Source organism: Lactuca virosa, chromosome 3 (assembly GCF_052849685.1).
Source record: "Lactuca virosa cultivar CGN04683 chromosome 3, Lactuca_virosa_CGN04683_v6, whole genome shotgun sequence".
Taxonomy (NCBI): Eukaryota; Viridiplantae; Streptophyta; class Magnoliopsida; order Asterales; family Asteraceae; genus Lactuca; species Lactuca virosa.
The window spans coordinates 169,353,125-169,370,973 of record NC_136428.1 but is presented as its reverse complement, the minus strand read 5'-3'; positions in this window follow the sequence as shown (position 1 = coordinate 169,370,973).

The following is a 17,849-nucleotide window of genomic DNA, read 5'->3' as shown; positions in this document are numbered from 1 at the left end:
TACAAATTTCAAAGCATTTTCATGTCTTCGTGTCAATATTTCTTTATTTTCTTCAATTTATCATTTTTCATCTCTTTAATACTCACCAAAATTTCTTCCAAATCTACAAGAAAATTAAAAAAAAATGATTAATGCAAAAATACTCACAAAAATACATATGTGATTTTCATGTGATTAACATATGAATCAAATGCGATTCACATGTGATTAACATGTGAATCACATGTGATTTACATGTGAATCACATGTAATTCATATGCGCTTCACTTGTGATTTACATGTGAATCACATGTAATTAATATGCGATTCACTTGTGATTTACATGTGAATCACATGTAATTCATATGTGATTTACAAGTGAATCACATTTAATTTATATATGATTCGTTTGTGATTTACATGTGAATCACATGTAATTCATATGTGATTCGCTTGTGATTTACATGTGAATCACGTGTAATTAATATGTGATTCACCTGTGATTTACATGTGATTCATATGTGATTTACATGTGAATCACATGTAATTCATATGTGATTCACCTGTGATTCACATGTGATTTACATGTGAATTTGTGAATTACATGTGATTCACATGTTAATAACACGTAATTCATATGTGAATTAAATATGATTCATCAAATACTAACTATGTTCTTATAATCTGTAGGTAGGTTTTGCTCCCATTGTAAAGTTATCAAATAGATGTAATATAATGTGTAAATTAGATATTTGCATAATCAATGGAAATGTAGTTGCACTAGTAAAAGAACTTATACCTTGACAAAAAAAATTGGTAGTTTTGTGTATTAAGCAGATCAATGGTTGGGCCACATGTGAGGGGACTCAAATATAATTTATAAAGCAGTTGTAGGAGAATATAAAACTTGTCCATTGTAAGTCCCCAATCTGCTTGTGTATCAATCAGATCCGTTTGATGATGCGGAATCCCAATCAAACGGATGATGCCAGATCACAATAAGAAGAGAATGAGAAGAAGAAGATGATGAATCTTGTATGATTTGATTAGAATGAAGATCCAGATACAAGATACACACACACACACACACACTAACACACTCACTTCTTCTCTCTAACTTTCTATCTCTACAATATGCTCTCTTCTCTCTTCTAGCCGTACACTCCTCTACCCATTACATCTATTTATATGGACGTCCAGCCGTACACGTGTGTACAGCCGCACACCCTGTGTACGGCCGTACATAGGGTGTGCGGCCGTACACACGTGTACGGCCGTACACAGCTACTAAATTACATATTACATTATAGAAAAATATATTTTCTAGAAAAGCAAAGTATAAACCATATTTTTGACCCAACAATCTCCCCCTTGGTTTATAGCTTTATTTTCTAATTGACCCAACAAGCTCCCCCTAAAAAGGTAGCTGGCTTTTCTTGATAATCTTCATTGGGAGCTTGGCTTCAACATTTATCTTCAATTTCTTCACAGCTTCAAGATGAACATGATGAATCTTCAATAATTGACTTCATCTTAAGCAGTTGGGCATTTCTTCAAGATTTGACTCTGAACGCACATTGGGTGAGGAGGCTTCTTGTACTGATTCTTGAAAGATAGTGCTTTCAGCTTGAGAATCTTCAGAGTGAACAATAGAGAAATCTAATCTTCTGGATCACTTCAGCAGGTTCATAGATAGCAACAGATTGATTGAGGAGGCTTCAATGCAAGCTGTCACATAATCTTCAAGTACGGCTTGACCTTGATTCTGGGGTTGAAAGATTGAATGTTGGAAGAATAATCTTCATTTCTTGCTCCTTCGAATGAGAATTCTTCAATGATCACGGATGAAGCCTTGGCTCAGAAACTCTCGATACAGTCTCTATGAGTCTCATCTACACCTGAATTCATTTTTTCACGACAAAACAAAACTAAATGAAAAACTTAGCACACAATATTTTTGGATTTTTTATATTTTCTGGAAAAATAAAAACAGAAACAAAAATATTTTTGGATTTTTGATTTCTCTGAACAAGAATAAAACGGAATATAACACTATTTTTGGATTTTTAATTTTCTGATTTTTGTTTGATTTTTGAATTTTTTTTAAATTAATACTCCCCCTAAATTTGTGCATAGAGGAAAACTATGAACAAATTTAACAAAAATAAAAATATTTGGGATCAAAGTTGTTAGACAGTCTTAATCCGTTTGTCAGTACCTTCCCCTTCATGAATAGATCTGGTCGATCGCCGGTATTGTGGTCCACTTAAGCACGAAAAATTGTGACAAATTTTGGACATGCTATAAGTGACAAGACAAGTTGATCCTATGTTCCTAGATAAAACTTCCTAAGGACCATTCATCTGACGACGACCAAGGATATTTTTGTCCACCTAAGTTGAGCAGCGAGATCTACAGACAACCTAGTGATTGTTCAATTTTAAATGTACTAGAACATGTTTCCCGCTTCCTGACATACCCCAATAATCAGGAACTTCCAAAGTACTCCTTACTTTAGGTGAGCAGACAATTATTATGAGAGAAGTCAGATTTAAAATGCATATGCTATACACCCAGGTCGGATCTCTTCCAATCTCGCAGAGGGTGAAACATATGACTAACCAGATTTAGAGGGATTGAGAAGTAGAATGGTGCATATGCTGTGTACCAGGTCGGATGGTTAATCACGAAAGGAGACAACATATGGCTAACAAGCAGGAAGAATTGCATAGATAGAAGATGCATAGAAATAGAGTTGCATATGTTGCAGTCCAGGTTGGATGTATTTCAATCACGCAGAGGAGGCAACATATGACTAACAGAAGGAAAGCAAGAAAATAATTTCCTACAGACCTACTTTATCAGAATTCCCCAGTCGCCCCATCAATACCGGAATTAAGGACAGTGTCCGTACATCGAGGAAGAGTTAAACCACAGTTCTAGATACGGATTATTTTAGTGTGACCGTTGGATTATCATGTATATCTCCCTGCTCAACCTATCCAAGCGTCGTATTGTCAGGCTAAATGGATCTATCTAGGTCAAGATTTTTCAAGTCTGTAGATTCCTTAAGTTCATTAATGCCTAGTCAAGTCCATTTTAATCTCTCGTGCCTACCAGCGCATCGAACACAGAGCCTAGACAATTCAGATTCAGTCCCTTACACAGATTCAGATTGCCTGTTATCACATGATTATATCACTTCCCATCACATCACCTGCAAGCACATTCCATAACCAACATATTTTTAGATTTTTTTTTTAAAAAAATTTTCTAATTTTTGTTTTGTTTTTATTTCTCCCCCTAAATTTGTGCATAGGAGAGAAACGAAAGTAAATGCACAAATTTAAACTATCCTAAAACAAAAATTAGTCTTTAAAGTGAATCAGCTTAAGAAAAACTCAGGAGTATCGAGAAGAAAACTCAAACCGTAAGTCACCGATTGAATTTGCATCCAGAAGGTCTGAGAACAGTACGCGTAATCTCAGAACAGATCCGAAAATTCTTCATGTCATTAAGCATTAACCCCATGAGTGATCCCTTCCTTTCTTCCCTTCCCGCAAAGGACACATACTCTCAAATAATGTTCTGAGTGTTGTACAGTTGAGAGATGTCCCCTATCATGTGCCTGGAACAGCCACTACCAACAACCCGAAGTATGATGATATGCCTCCATAGCTGCTCCGACACCGAGCAGGATCAGTTGGTCTTTGGAACCCAGTCCATTTTGAAACTGGGTTGACCTTTGTCATATGTGCACGGAACTCTCTCCCATGACATATTCTGCTTATCACAAACAGAATATGTAGAAATATTAGAATCATTAGAAGATTTGGAAGAGTGGACCTTCGGAACCCATCTGTAGTTGGGTTTAACCCATTTCTTGTTCGATCTGATGGGTGCCTCGGCACTTGATTTTGAACTTGAAGTCGATCTTCGAGTTGACTTTGATTTTGGATTGGCCTTTTTGGCCGACATTCCCTTCTTGACCTTGGGAGTTGGATTCTTGGTCTTGTGGGATTGATTTTTGGCCTTCATGGCATTCCAGTCGCCATTTTCTGAACGTGGCCTCGAAGGGTTTCTTTTGGAGTAACTCCCTCTTGGCGCGTTTTGCAATCCTTGTGCGTAGTAGGGAACGTATGCGCGATTTGGACAGTTTCGGGCAATGTGACTAGGTGTTCCACAGTGAAAACATGTCTTTTTCTTCACTGTGAAGTTGTTTCTTCCTGCCCCTGGTGGCGTACCCTTGCCTTGTCTCTGGTTGTTCCCACATGCACACTTACAGCAAGCCGTCGGTTTCTCTTGTTTTGGAGGCCTGTATTTCTCAACAGTAGGTTGATCAGAAGCAACTGAGTTCGAAGCAACAGATTCAGAGTTCAAGGAGTCATTGGATTGTTCAATAGTTTTCTCCTTGTTCTCATCCTCTACTACTTTACCTGCACAGGAAGTAGAATCATTAGTATCTTTCATTTCAACACCCTCAGTTGCTTGTTCAGCAGTTGGTTTACCGTATACCATAAATGGTTCTCGGTCAATCTCTTCCTGAGTCAAGGGATTAACATAATACGAATGGTTAAATGGAGGAGGGACACTCTCATATCCTAAACCCTTGGTTTGATTATCTTTAAAACTCAATTGCTTTTCAACTAAGGACTCGACTGTCTTACTTGACACAGTATAATTTTTGAAACTAACATCTGTTTTTCCACACTTAATTTTCAAAGCGTCAAGTTCTTCAGTTACAGCAACAAGTTTTTTCTTAATGTGATCGTAATTTTCACACTTGTTAGTGTAATCTTCTTGTAATTTCCTAAAGTCCTTAGTCTTGGCCTCTAATTGAGCTTTCAGAGGTTTCTGACCTTTCCTAAGAGTATAGCCTTCGTATTTGAGGTCCTCATTTTCTCTTTTTAATAATCAATTTGATCTCGGAGAAATTTAATAGTAGTTTCACAAGATGGAGTACATGAAACTTCATTTACCGGAATTGATGCGGAACTCATTTTTTTTTTATTATTTTTTTATTGCCCTTTGACTTAAAAACCGAGAAAGTCAACCTTCAAATTCAAATTTAAAAGTCAAACTTAAAAAGTCAAGCTTGAAAAGTCAAACTTAAAAGTCAAACCGAAAGGCTAAATTTGAAATTTTAAAAGTTAAACGAAAAAGTCAAAGTTTAAAGTCAAAGGTCAAACTTGAAAGTGAAAAGCCAAATTTTAAAGTCAAAAGTCAAAATAAAAATAAAAAATTGAAAACTAAATTTTTTTTGGTTGAAAATTGAATTTAAAAATAGAAGAAATTGAATTTTGGGTTAAATGTGTCAATTGGCGAAATTTAGTGCGCAGATACGATATTTGAATTAAGAAGCGAAGGAGTTTATCATCCAGCAAGCTAGAGGAGTTGGTTAAGGCGCTTGGTGAGTTGGGAGGAGACCCGGGTTCGATCCCCGACACCTCCAAAAATCCTATTCTTTTTTAATGGAAGCTGCTGTGCGAGGTTGCTGAGTGCGAAAACTGCTACGAAGCTTGCTGAATGAGATGCGAGACCGAGGACGAGGCTGCTAGTCGCACACCGAGGACCGCACACTCCGCGGCCGTACACCTTCAACTGGCCGCACACCTTCAATCAGATCGCGACGTTTTTCACCATTTTTGCTCCAAAACTCGATCAAAAACTCGTTTTTATCAAATATGCAAAGAACAAACCCCCCTTATTTTGCCCCGATCTATCCAAAAACGCAAAAACCCTTTCAAAATAGGATCAAATAAGCTCCAGATCTGACAAAATTGATTGATACAATCCAAGCTTTGATACCAATTGTAAGTCCCCAATCTGCTTGTGTATCAATCAGATCCGTTTGATGGTGCGGAATCAAAATCAAACGGATGATGCCAGATCACAATAAGAAGAGAAGGAGAAGAAGAAGATGATGGATCTTGTATGATTTGATTAGAATGAAGATCCAGATACAAGATACACACACACTAACACACTCACTTCTTCTCTCTAACTTTCTCTCTCTACAATATGCTCTCTTCTCTCTTCTAGCCGTACACTCCTCTACCCATTACATCTATTTATATGGACGTCCAGCCGTACACGTGTGTACAGCCGCACACCCTGTGTACGGCCGTACACAGCTACTAAATTACATATTACATTATAGAAAAATATATTTTCTAGAAAAGCAAAGTATAAACCATATTTTTGACCCAACATCCATAAAAATCATAAAAAAACCTAAGAAATCTAAAATTAGTTGAGACCAAAAACCTGGAATCCAAATTCATGAAGCATTGCATTGACATCTGGCTTTGGTAGCATTTCCAGAATATCAAGAATAACCTACAAACGACTGATATGAATAAGGCTCTAAATAACAATCTTACAGCAACAACAAAAGTCAAAAGGAGCATATATCTGGAACAAAAGTTATCAAATAGTGGGAGCCTATATCATAATCATGTAATCAACTTGAAAACATAAACATTGAAAGCTTAATCTGCACAATTCTCAAATTGACTACAGAGTGATTTAACCTAATTCTGATATACGAATTCGAAATTTTATTCAATCATCCAACCAAACAACAATGAAGTAATTTGATAAATTGCTATAAAATGTTAATTAGCAGGATAAATTGAATCAATGGCAACTCATGTTACTAACAGAATGAAGCTACAACTTAAAACAAATAACACATATTCAAGAGAATTTCTGATGCGCGAATCTGCTGATTTACTCAAATTTAGGGCTTGATCGATGAAACTTAACGGATCGTCATAATCTCTGTTCAATATTTCCAATTCAGCAAGAGATCTTTAGGAATTAATAGTAATAGCAAACGAAAGCTAAGAGGAAATCTAAGATCGTTGTGCAGATGTCTAGATGATCGATACCTGATTTAGTGTGAGGGCGACTGGTTTTGCAACGCCTAGGGTAGGGCAAACTACGTTCGATACGGAGTTGACCTCAATCAGACACGTTCGACTTCGATTGTCGGAAGAAAATGAAGATTAGCAACACACAACGAAATTACTTTCCACCGAACAACTTGATGTCGACCTCAATACGTTCAACTACCAAGCCCCAAACCATATGAAATCAATTACGATGCTAACGATCCCAAGTAATTCGTTCGATTCCAAGCAAAGACTAAAGCTCATTGGCGTCATTTCGGAGCCCTAACTAATCAATTAGGGCTTGACTCTCAACTTCTTCTTTGTTTTTGATAATGGATTAGGGAGATTGGCGATGTAGGCGGTGGTCTCTGATAATGACCTAGATGCGGTGCTGAAGATTCGAATCGCCGGCGTCGGCTGTGGGAGAAGCGGAATCGCGACACCAGAATCGGAGAAGGTGAGGAGCGTTTGGGGAAGATCGAATGTTACGTCTGGAATAGTTTGGGGAATTTTTTTTCTTTTTAGTGATTTAACAAATGTAATAAACTAATAATATACTTGTTTCCAATAATACCCTTCAGTAATTTAATTGGTAATACCCCCGCCTCTTTAGTTTTCTGATTATTTACAAAAATGCCACCTTCCATATTGACCGTCCTTTATTTTGATCCAACGTTCCACTTTTAGTTCTCGGGTTCTCGGGAAACTATGAGTTCTTAAATGATCATTCCTCTCTCTCTCTCTCTCTATATATATATATATATATATATATATATATATATATATATATATATATATATATATATATATATATCCCTATTCTAATAAACGAATAGTTTTAATCTCCATTTGACATGTGTCACTCTAATAGAACTCTTCATTAATATTATGCCACATGTCAAAGAGATATATTAGGCAACTCTTCAAAATTCAAATTTACTTTTTTTAATTAAATGTTAAATTTGAAGTTATAATAACTTTAAAATTTTGGTATATCTCATAATTAATGATTTATTTAAAGTAATTGATATATTTTTTTTTTTAATTTTTACTATAAAAATTTAATTTATTTTCTAACCGTGGTTCGCATGGGTTATAAACTAGTATATATATATATATATATATATATATATATATATATATATATATATATATATATATATATATATATTAAGGATTTACATGTAATTTTAAGTTTACACATAAATATAATTATAATATAAGGATATAAATGAAATTTTTTTTTTTTAATAATATATCCAAAATTGGTTATTAGACATTAATTGGAACCTTATCAAAACGTTTTGTGAAACAACCCAATTTTACAAAAAAGATTTAGACTACCCTATTTTTACATATAGCATTTTCGAAAGAGCTCTACATTTGCAAAATAAAAAATTCCACTACACGTTTGTGTTCCACGAATTTTCATATGCATTCACATATTTCATGAGGTTTCAACAAATCACTCATATACTGAACTAGAAAATATTCTTTCTGAGACCAATATATCGATATAATAAATACATTAGATATGCTATGAATCAATATTATTCGCTCTAAACCTCATGCACCTTCTCTTTCCTGGAACACTCTTACTTTATCTTCACCTGAAAAAAAAAATATGATTTCATGAATGCTAAACTCAGATGTCAACAAAACTTGAAAAGTTATATGTACTTACTTGTAGATAACGTCCCATCTGCTTTGGGTTCCCGAATGATTATTCCACCAGGTTTTCGAAAACCGTATAACTCATCATCATTACCAATGGCTCGAGAGGATTCACATTCATCAGAAGATATGGTACAGTTACAGTCACATGAATCACCATCAACACCATTATTGCCATCTACAAGAAGAAGTAAAAGACTTGGGATATCTCCCACTTGAAAGGACCATAACTGCACCACCATAGTCTCTCCGAGTGCATTCTCCTTAACAACTTTATTCCAACCAGCCTTTAACACGAAGTTTTGATTTGTGGACATGTCCCAATGGGTCAAACACACGTGATAATGTTGTAGCCTTGATAGTACATAAAGACGCACCGCTCCTGTTTTCTGCATTAGCTTCAAAATATCTGGTCTACGAACTTGCTTTGACGGCATCAACAGACGGCCTTGCGAGGGGTTCACATCGCTATAAGTTAGCTTCTTTTCAAAGACCAATTCTACTATCTCAGCACCTTGGATCTCTTCTATATACTTCTTAACTTTACGACACTTGCCACCACAATGATTGAATCTTGATGTGGGTCTTGAATCCATTGAGTCAAAGTTACTAGTTGTGATCGACTCATCACATTTGACTTTGTTGATTTCACCAACAACACTTTCTGGAGAATTTGAATCTTGACTCGCGAGTTTACTTTTCTTGATCTCATTAAGTTTGTGCTCCGCCTCTGCGCGTAGAATAGTGGCATCCGTCTTAGGACATTGGAATCCAATCAATCGCAGCAACTCACAAATCCTTATCTTGCAGTTTCTTTCTTTCTCCTCGTCGCTTCTCTTAGTTCTTGTAATTTTCTTAGCCATTGGAGGTTGGAGATCGAGTTGATATTATTGCGTAAGAAATCAATTAAAAGACGAGGTAGTGTGATTGTTTATTGTATATACATTTATAATATATAAGACATGTTGATAAGCCTTGGGAAAGAAGTAATTATATATGTATGGTTTTCATATATACGAGTTTTTTTGTATCCCAAAAGGTTTCTAAACCCTCTCATCAATTGGAGAATTCCATGTTTATCGGATGCAACAGAAAATAAAGCTATGCAAGAATTGGAATCCTTTGGTGAATTGTATGCATGATTTAATGTTTACTAGATATGCTCCGCTTTTTACGTAGTTGCTACATGTCAAATAATCACATATCTTCCTTTTTGTTACCAGACAATAGTTCATAAAGGAATTTAATTGTCTGTTACCGTTTATGCCTACAAATATTTTTATCCACTAACATTATAACACGTGTCATCATTCCACCATTCAATTTAATTTTATTTGATCTAGACTGAAGAAAACGAGTCTGGCCTAAGCTCGGACAATGCCAATTAGAGAAAAAAAAGTCTAGTCCGATCTGAGATGGAGCAAAAATAAACTTATAATCGCGGTGAATGAGAAAAGCCATTTTCGGTCTATCCCGATCTGCATGGTTGCAAAGTCATATTGCTTAAGTACCAATGATCTTGAGTGGTAGGGGTGTTTGTGTGGAAAGATCGGTTTGATCAGTTTGATCGTTGCGACAGATTCGGCAGGAACGACGACTTTTTTCGCGGTCTTCTGAAAACCTATGCCGACGACATGTTGTCGGTATAGGTTACGACGAATGAAAATTTCATTTATTTTTATTCCATAGTACAGGAAATCGAAACGATGTAGTTTTTTTAGAAAGCTATCCCAACGACTTGTCGTCGGCATGCCATGTGGCTATCCGCGTGAAATATATATCCCGACGACTTGTCGTTGGCACATATTTTTTTTTTATTTCAGCAAAAAGAAGGAACGACGTAGTTATGTAAACCCTATATCGATGACTTGTCATCGACATAGGGTTTTACCCTAACAGAAGACATCAGTTCATCGTTCATTTTCGTTCATTTGCAAGGACAATACACCATTTCTCTCTCGATCTGCAACAGCAGAAATCAAATTGGCGCTCCTCTTCAACGACAACGAGCATGAGGTAGATCATTGGTCTTTGTTTTCTTCTTTGTTACTGATTGCTCAACGTTTAACTCCAAATTTGGGGTTTTTTTTATGGTTGGTTGTGATAGCTGTCCACCACCCTCGACTCTTCACCAACGTCGTTCCTTCACCACCGTTGGCCACCAACGACTCCTTCCGGCTTCTCTCCTTCATTACAGCAGGCAAGGATGAAGTGGTTTTTATCCCTTTTTTATTTCTGATTTTGTGTTTTTCCGGTGACCATCAGCCACCATCGGAGGACCACCATCAAGTCCAACCACTGGAATCCGTCCATCACATTGATTGCTACCTATAGGGGTTCGAGCAAGTCTCCCACCAAATATTTCAAGAACAATCATTGACATGTGTATACTATTTAAAAAAAATTGTGCACGGTTATTGGATGTTTACAACATTGGAAATGCCAGAGCAGAAGTGCTGAAGATCTTACGCAATCTCGAGTTGATATATCCTCCAACATATTTCGACATAATGATTCATTTTGTTCTTCATTTACTTGAAAAAGCCATTCTTGGAGAGCCTCTACACATTAGATGGATTTATCCTTTTGAAAGATATATGAAAGAACTTAAAAATTATGTCAGAAACAAAGTCAGGCCAAAAGGTTCAATAGTAGAGGGTTATGTTGTAGACAATGCTTTGACATTCTGCTTTATGTATGTTGAGGGTATGAAAACTAAATTCAACCGTGCTGATAAAAATGATGATCTCTGCCTTCCAAAAAGGAAATTTTATGTGTTCTCATCACAATATTGAACAATGGCGGCTAAGAAAATCGTCGAACTATGTAAAGAGGCCAAAAAATCATTGCATTGGTTTGTACTAAACAATTGCGATCAGGATGAGATGAGAGACTACAAATCTTAAGTTTTTTTATCTATTAACTACATTTGGGATAATGTTATAATATATTTTAACTATTCTAATTGTTTTGTACCACATCCAGTGAATTCAAAATCAGAATTGCCTGAAAGTGGTTTCAAAATGAAATTTTCTTCATTGTTCAAAGAAAAGATAAATATGTTATATATATATTATAATGTAAAACTAATTTCTTTGTTAAACATATAAACTTATATTACCTTACAGATTTATAGTCTCCAAAAAGATATGCCTTTGGACTGTACTGACGAATTAAAGGCGTTGTCACATGGTTCGTTGAATGCATATTCTTACACTGCGTGCATAGTAAATGGTGTCCGATTTGTCGTGAGTAGCCGTGATCTCCGACGCACTACTTAAAATAGTGGTGTTGTTACATTAGGAGAAGACGATACACCATACTATTGTCAATTAGAGGAGATCATACAGTTGCATTATTTATATGGTAACTCAGTTGTACTCTTTCGTGGTAAATGGTTCAATGTTTCATTACGTAATGGACGTTTAAAGACTATAAATAACATGGTTGTTATTGATACTAGTCACGAATGGTATGTCGGTAAAACATGGTATGATGATCAACAATACATCTTAGCCAGACAAGCTAAACAAGTGTTGTATCTCCAAGATCCTACTCAAAACAATAACTGGAGAGTTGTGGAAGAGGTTCATCATTGAAAACTTGAGATCATCCAAGTATCGGTGTTGTTAATGAGATAGATGTCGTGAACGACACTCAATCAATTGATTTTACCTTGGTTGTCGACTTATACACCTTGCCTATGCAGACGAATTTAGGTGAAATTGGTGAATCAAGTGTGGTTTCTAGGACGAATGTTGCTCCTACTATAAACGATGACGATTTCATTAATGATGATGATGACGGTGGTGATACGTACTCTTCAGATGAAGAAATAAATAACGAAAACTATGATAGTGACGATGATGTTGTACATGTATATTGTTCTATTGAAGATTCTGATTGACGGTATGTTACAGTTAATACATATCCTGATTGCTTATAATATTTTTTTAAATTTCAAATGTTGTTTATTTATAAGTAGCTTTATTATATATTTTTAATGTTTATAATATTTGTTAAACATATGGCAGAAATCGTGAGGGGACATGGAGGAGATGATAGGGATATCCACACAGGGTCGCACACAGTTTACCATTGGGTTGCCAATCTTGTAAGTTACATGAAATTCTTAAGTATTGGATATATTTTTAAACTTTTAAATTTCAAAATTTCCAATTCTACATGTAAATGTAGCAAAAGTGAATAATGTGAATGTATGTGGCAGAGGGAGAAACTTAAATTTATACAATGAGTTTGAAGATAACGGTATGAATCATGTGGTCGTGAGACTTGATACCTCAGGGAGGACATATCGATTCGTGGGGAACAACGGTCAATTGTTTGTCAAATTGATCTCAAATATGGTGGGATCAGAGGTACCGTTGCATTATCATTCTTGACCCTGTGTTCCTATCAAGTACAAATATAGTTTATATCCCAAGCTAGAATTAAGTATAAAATATATTTTATATGTATTGAATTTTACACTTATTAAATATTTCTTTTACTAATCAAATATGTTTTTTGCAGACTTATTTTAATCTTGATAGGTATCGGAACATAGACTTGTGGGAACCCATTCGAGTGGGTATCCAAGAAGATATGCAAAGATCTTATCGAGATCGCAAGCATGACATGAAAAAACATTTTGACGGAATCGGTGGATATGTAGATGTGGAAAGGGCAAGAAGACATCTACCAACTGATTGGTCTGCCAAAGCTTGGAATAAGATGATTGATATGTTGTTTTTGACCGATGAACATGTACGCACGTCGGCCATAAATAAAATTCCTAGGTCGAAACTTACGCACACAAGTGCTCACGGATGTAGGTCCTATGCTCAACAACGTCATTTAGAGGTAATAAAATATATTAGTATTATTTAAAATTGTTATTAACATTTGTATAAATATATTTATTGTTTTTGACTTATTATAGGAAAAACTAGGACTGAAGTCGCAACATATTCAAGGTTGGAGACAGATGCGCTACAAAGAAAACTCGGGTTGGTGTACAAGTCGAGCACAAAAAGATTAGGTAAGTGATAAACGAAATTAATACGTTTTTTAAACATGTTATTAATATTAGTTATAGTTTTTTTTTTGTTTAAGGTATATTATTATTATTTTAGTGTTTAAATTTAGTTGTATGTTTTAAATATAATATGTTTATTGTTTTCTTTATTTTAGGAGAAAATTCAAACGAATAGAAGAAAATGCAAAGCGAGGTCGGGGAAGGCGGAGAAGTAAATGAGGAAGAATCTTTAGCACGTGCCCTTGGGACGAGACGCGGGCATGCTCGCAGAGTGGGTAGGAGACCAACTGCCAACTTCGGTTTAATTCCAAATGAACAAGCTTCCACTTCCACATTTTCCCAATCTCAATCCAAGTCTCAATCACAGTTTGATACACAACAAATGTAAGAATACTTGCAATAATATAATTAGGCCTGGCAATGGAGCGGGTTTTGACCCTGATCCGATCCAAACCCTCAACAATTATACGGGTTTGGAGCATAGTTTTTGATCCGTTTACCCATTAACGACCCGTAGCCGTTAACCCTTTTATTAAAAGGGTCGGGTATGGATCATCACCGATCCGCTCCATTTATAATCCGCCCCATATAAATTTTAGAATTATACATTTATAGTTTATACTGCCTAAATTTTACTTTAAATTCCAATCGAAAGTCCAAAGAGAAAAAGCCAAAGACTAAACTATTTATACATGGGACTTGGGGACTCAACTTCTAGACTTCCAGTCTTCTCCCAATAATCATGATGTCATTTCATTTATATTTCATCATGCAAACACCAATTTCATTTATAAATCAATAAATTCATTTATCAACCGGAAGAAAGTTTGTAATTGTTATTCTCTATCAATACAATCGAGGGTCAAAAACCAATTGGAAGTAACTACAATAATGATTTTAATTCCAATTGAAAGTCTTCGAGTACATAACGTGTTTTCTAAATCAACATTTGTTTTATTTAACAAATGTGATTTTATGATTTAAGTAAAATGTGTGATTATTCAAAAAACATACGGGTTACGGGGCGGGTTTGGATATCTGTTGATTCGGTGGATAAGGGTATGAGTTTGATTATTCAAAACCATGTGGGTTATGGAGCTGGTTTGGATCGGGTTTTTGGAATTTGTTAAAAGGGTTTGGGTCAAGGTCGATTCACTCCAAACCCGCCCATTGTCAGGTCTAAATATAATGCATTATTGGCGGCATGTTTTCCTAACTTCCAACAACCACCATTTTCTAGCTTTCTATTCAACTCTAACACACAAGAAAGTACCTCACAAGGAAATACCTCTCAACAAAATGTCAAGCCCGAGAGGATGGAAGAAGAAGATGAATATGATAATGATGGTTGATGTTTTGTGCTAGTTTGAACAATGTTAACTACTTATTCTATCTAATTTGGAATGTAATATTAAACTTGAATTTGATGTTTTGAATTTGAACAATGATAGCTCGTTATTGTATCTCAATTGATATATACTGCAAAATGTTTGGATTTGTTAAAAATGCAGGAATGATAAATATACAAAATCTATAAAAAAACAAAAAAAAAAAAAAAAAAACACCCGGTAGCTATCCAGACGACTAGTCGCCGCAATAGGTGTTTGATCGGAAATTGTGAAAAAGTTGTGGCGACAACATGTTGTCGTTATAGGTATTTGATCGACAAATTTGAAAACCCTATGGCGACGACTAGTCGTCGCTATATGTGGTATCTATACCGTCAACAAGTCGTCACTATAGGTTTCACCTATCCAAATAACATGTCGTCGCCACTTATAATTAATAAAGCATTTTTTGAAATCATTATCAATAATATTTGTATCGACAACATGTCGACGGTATAGGGGTACCTATCCCGACGACACCTATACCGACGACGTTTTTGACATATCCTGACATGCCTGTGCCGACGGCGCTATGCCGACGATTAGTCGTTGACATACCCTATGCCGACGATCTGTCGTCAGTACAGTCGTCAAAAATTATCGTCGCCCACAAAGGGTTAATGTTAGTGATTTAATCAAATATATCCAAATTGAGTTCAGTTTTTAAAATATGGATATAATAATAAATTCTAACATAACCAAACCAATCCAAACCCAATTTGGTTGGATCGATTTATACAATTTAATTTTCAAAGTGTCTGTACACTTAAAAAAAATACATAACTTTAACATTAGCCAACTTGAAAAAAAAACAATTTTTAGTTGAATATTAAAATTTATATACAACTACTGAAAAGTATATTATAATTTTATATATTACATAATATAAAGAAAACATTTTTAGAAAAATATATGTATTAAGGATTTTATTGTGTGATACTCAATTAAAAATTATTTGGCAAATTAGTACATGATTATATATACCGAATGAAATAGTACAATCGAGATTGTGCACTTAAACAATTCAATTTTATTTAGATAGTGAATAATCTTATTGATTTCAAATTGTTAATTTGTAAAGAAGGTTAGAGCCTTTGTTTTCCAAAAATAATGTTAAAAGCCTTTTCCGGATTCATTATAGTTTGGGGTGAGCATGCAAATTACTTGATTTCACATACAATTAGGAAATATTAAGGTGCATCAGTGTTAAATGATTTGATCTCACGAATCATTACGTTTTCAGAAGTTCAAAAGCTGTAAATCATATATATCAAAAAATTAAATATAAATATACACCAACTAAAATATTGGAGAAGATATAGGAGGATAAACATTTAATATATCAAAATTCCAATTATAGCATATCTAGATTTTCCAGTTGAATTAGATATTCATAAAATATAATATAATTATATTCCTTCTTCTCCAACTAAAAACGTCGCCAAAGGCGTTGATCATCAGTTCATCACGATCACTCCCTCGTCTTTTCATTTGATCATCAGTTCATTTGATTTCTTTCACAATACAAACCAATTACCTCCCGTAACCTACCATGGCGAAGAACAAAACTAGTGTTTCTAGTAAAAGAGAAAGAAGCGATGAAGAGAAAGAAATAAATTGTAAAAGAAGGATTAAGGGTTTACTACAATTGATTGGATATCAATGCCCTACTACTGATTCCGCTACTCTACGTGCAGAAGCCGAACGCAAGCTGAATGAGATCAAAGAAAGAAAACAAATTCATCAAGATTCCAGTTCTTTAAACATCGTCGCTTGTGAAATCAAGAAAAGAAAACTCTCAACAACAGGTAGGGTTTATAGTTTGGATTCAAACCTAACGAAAGATCCATCAACGTCAAGATTACATAATCGTGGTGGGAAATGTCGTAAAGTTAACCATGATGAGAATACGATACAGCAGACTGAACTTCCACCGACAGTGAAGAGTTATATAAAGAAGATAAAAGGTTCAGAGAAGGTTGAATTCGTGTTTGAAAAGCTGTTAACAAGAAGCGATGTGAACAAGGGGCAAGGCCGCTTATTGATGCCATTAAAGCAAGTTAAAAGACGAGATGTTTTGTTTCAAATGGAGAAATTAAGAGAAGTGGTGCGTGTTTATGTGCCATCAAGGGAAGAACATTATGAAGTGTGTTTGACACAATGGGATATGAATGGAAATCAAAACTTTGTGTTGAAGTCCGGTTGGAATCAGGTTGTTAACGAGAATAAACTTGATGTGACTAAGGTGGTGCAATTATGGTCGTTTCAAGTCAGAGATACTCCATCCCTTCTACTTGTTCCTGTGGATGGCGACAATGGTGATGAAAGTGACGATGGTGATGAAAGTGACGATGATGGTGGGATCTATGGCGTTCCAAGATCCCGTGGAGTGATCATTCGGGAATCCACGATGGGTGTGACATCATCTACAAGTAAGTACATATAAGTTATATGTGTATTACAATTGCTAGTTTTGTATTTGAATTTAGTATTCATATGGAGAATATCTTGTTTTTTTTACAGGCGAAGATGAAAAAAGATTGAGATCAAGAAAAGGGAAAAAGAAGTTGTATGAGTTCTAAAAGCCAGAGAAGTTATAGTAAAACGATCTGTTTGATAACGATTGATCAATTTTTATAGTTCTTTTTTGGAGTCATTTAAACAATAATATTAATTGTTTATTGTATTAAATGATATCGATTATTATCTTGAGTTGCACTAGGTCTTTTTTTCTGTTGGACATAATTTCTATGTGTTAGATTAGTTGAAAGCTCAAGAAATATATGAATGAATATGGAAATACAAAGATTATAAGATTAGTGAATATAGTGTAATATCCATGAAATCTGTTAATGAACATATATAATAAATGGA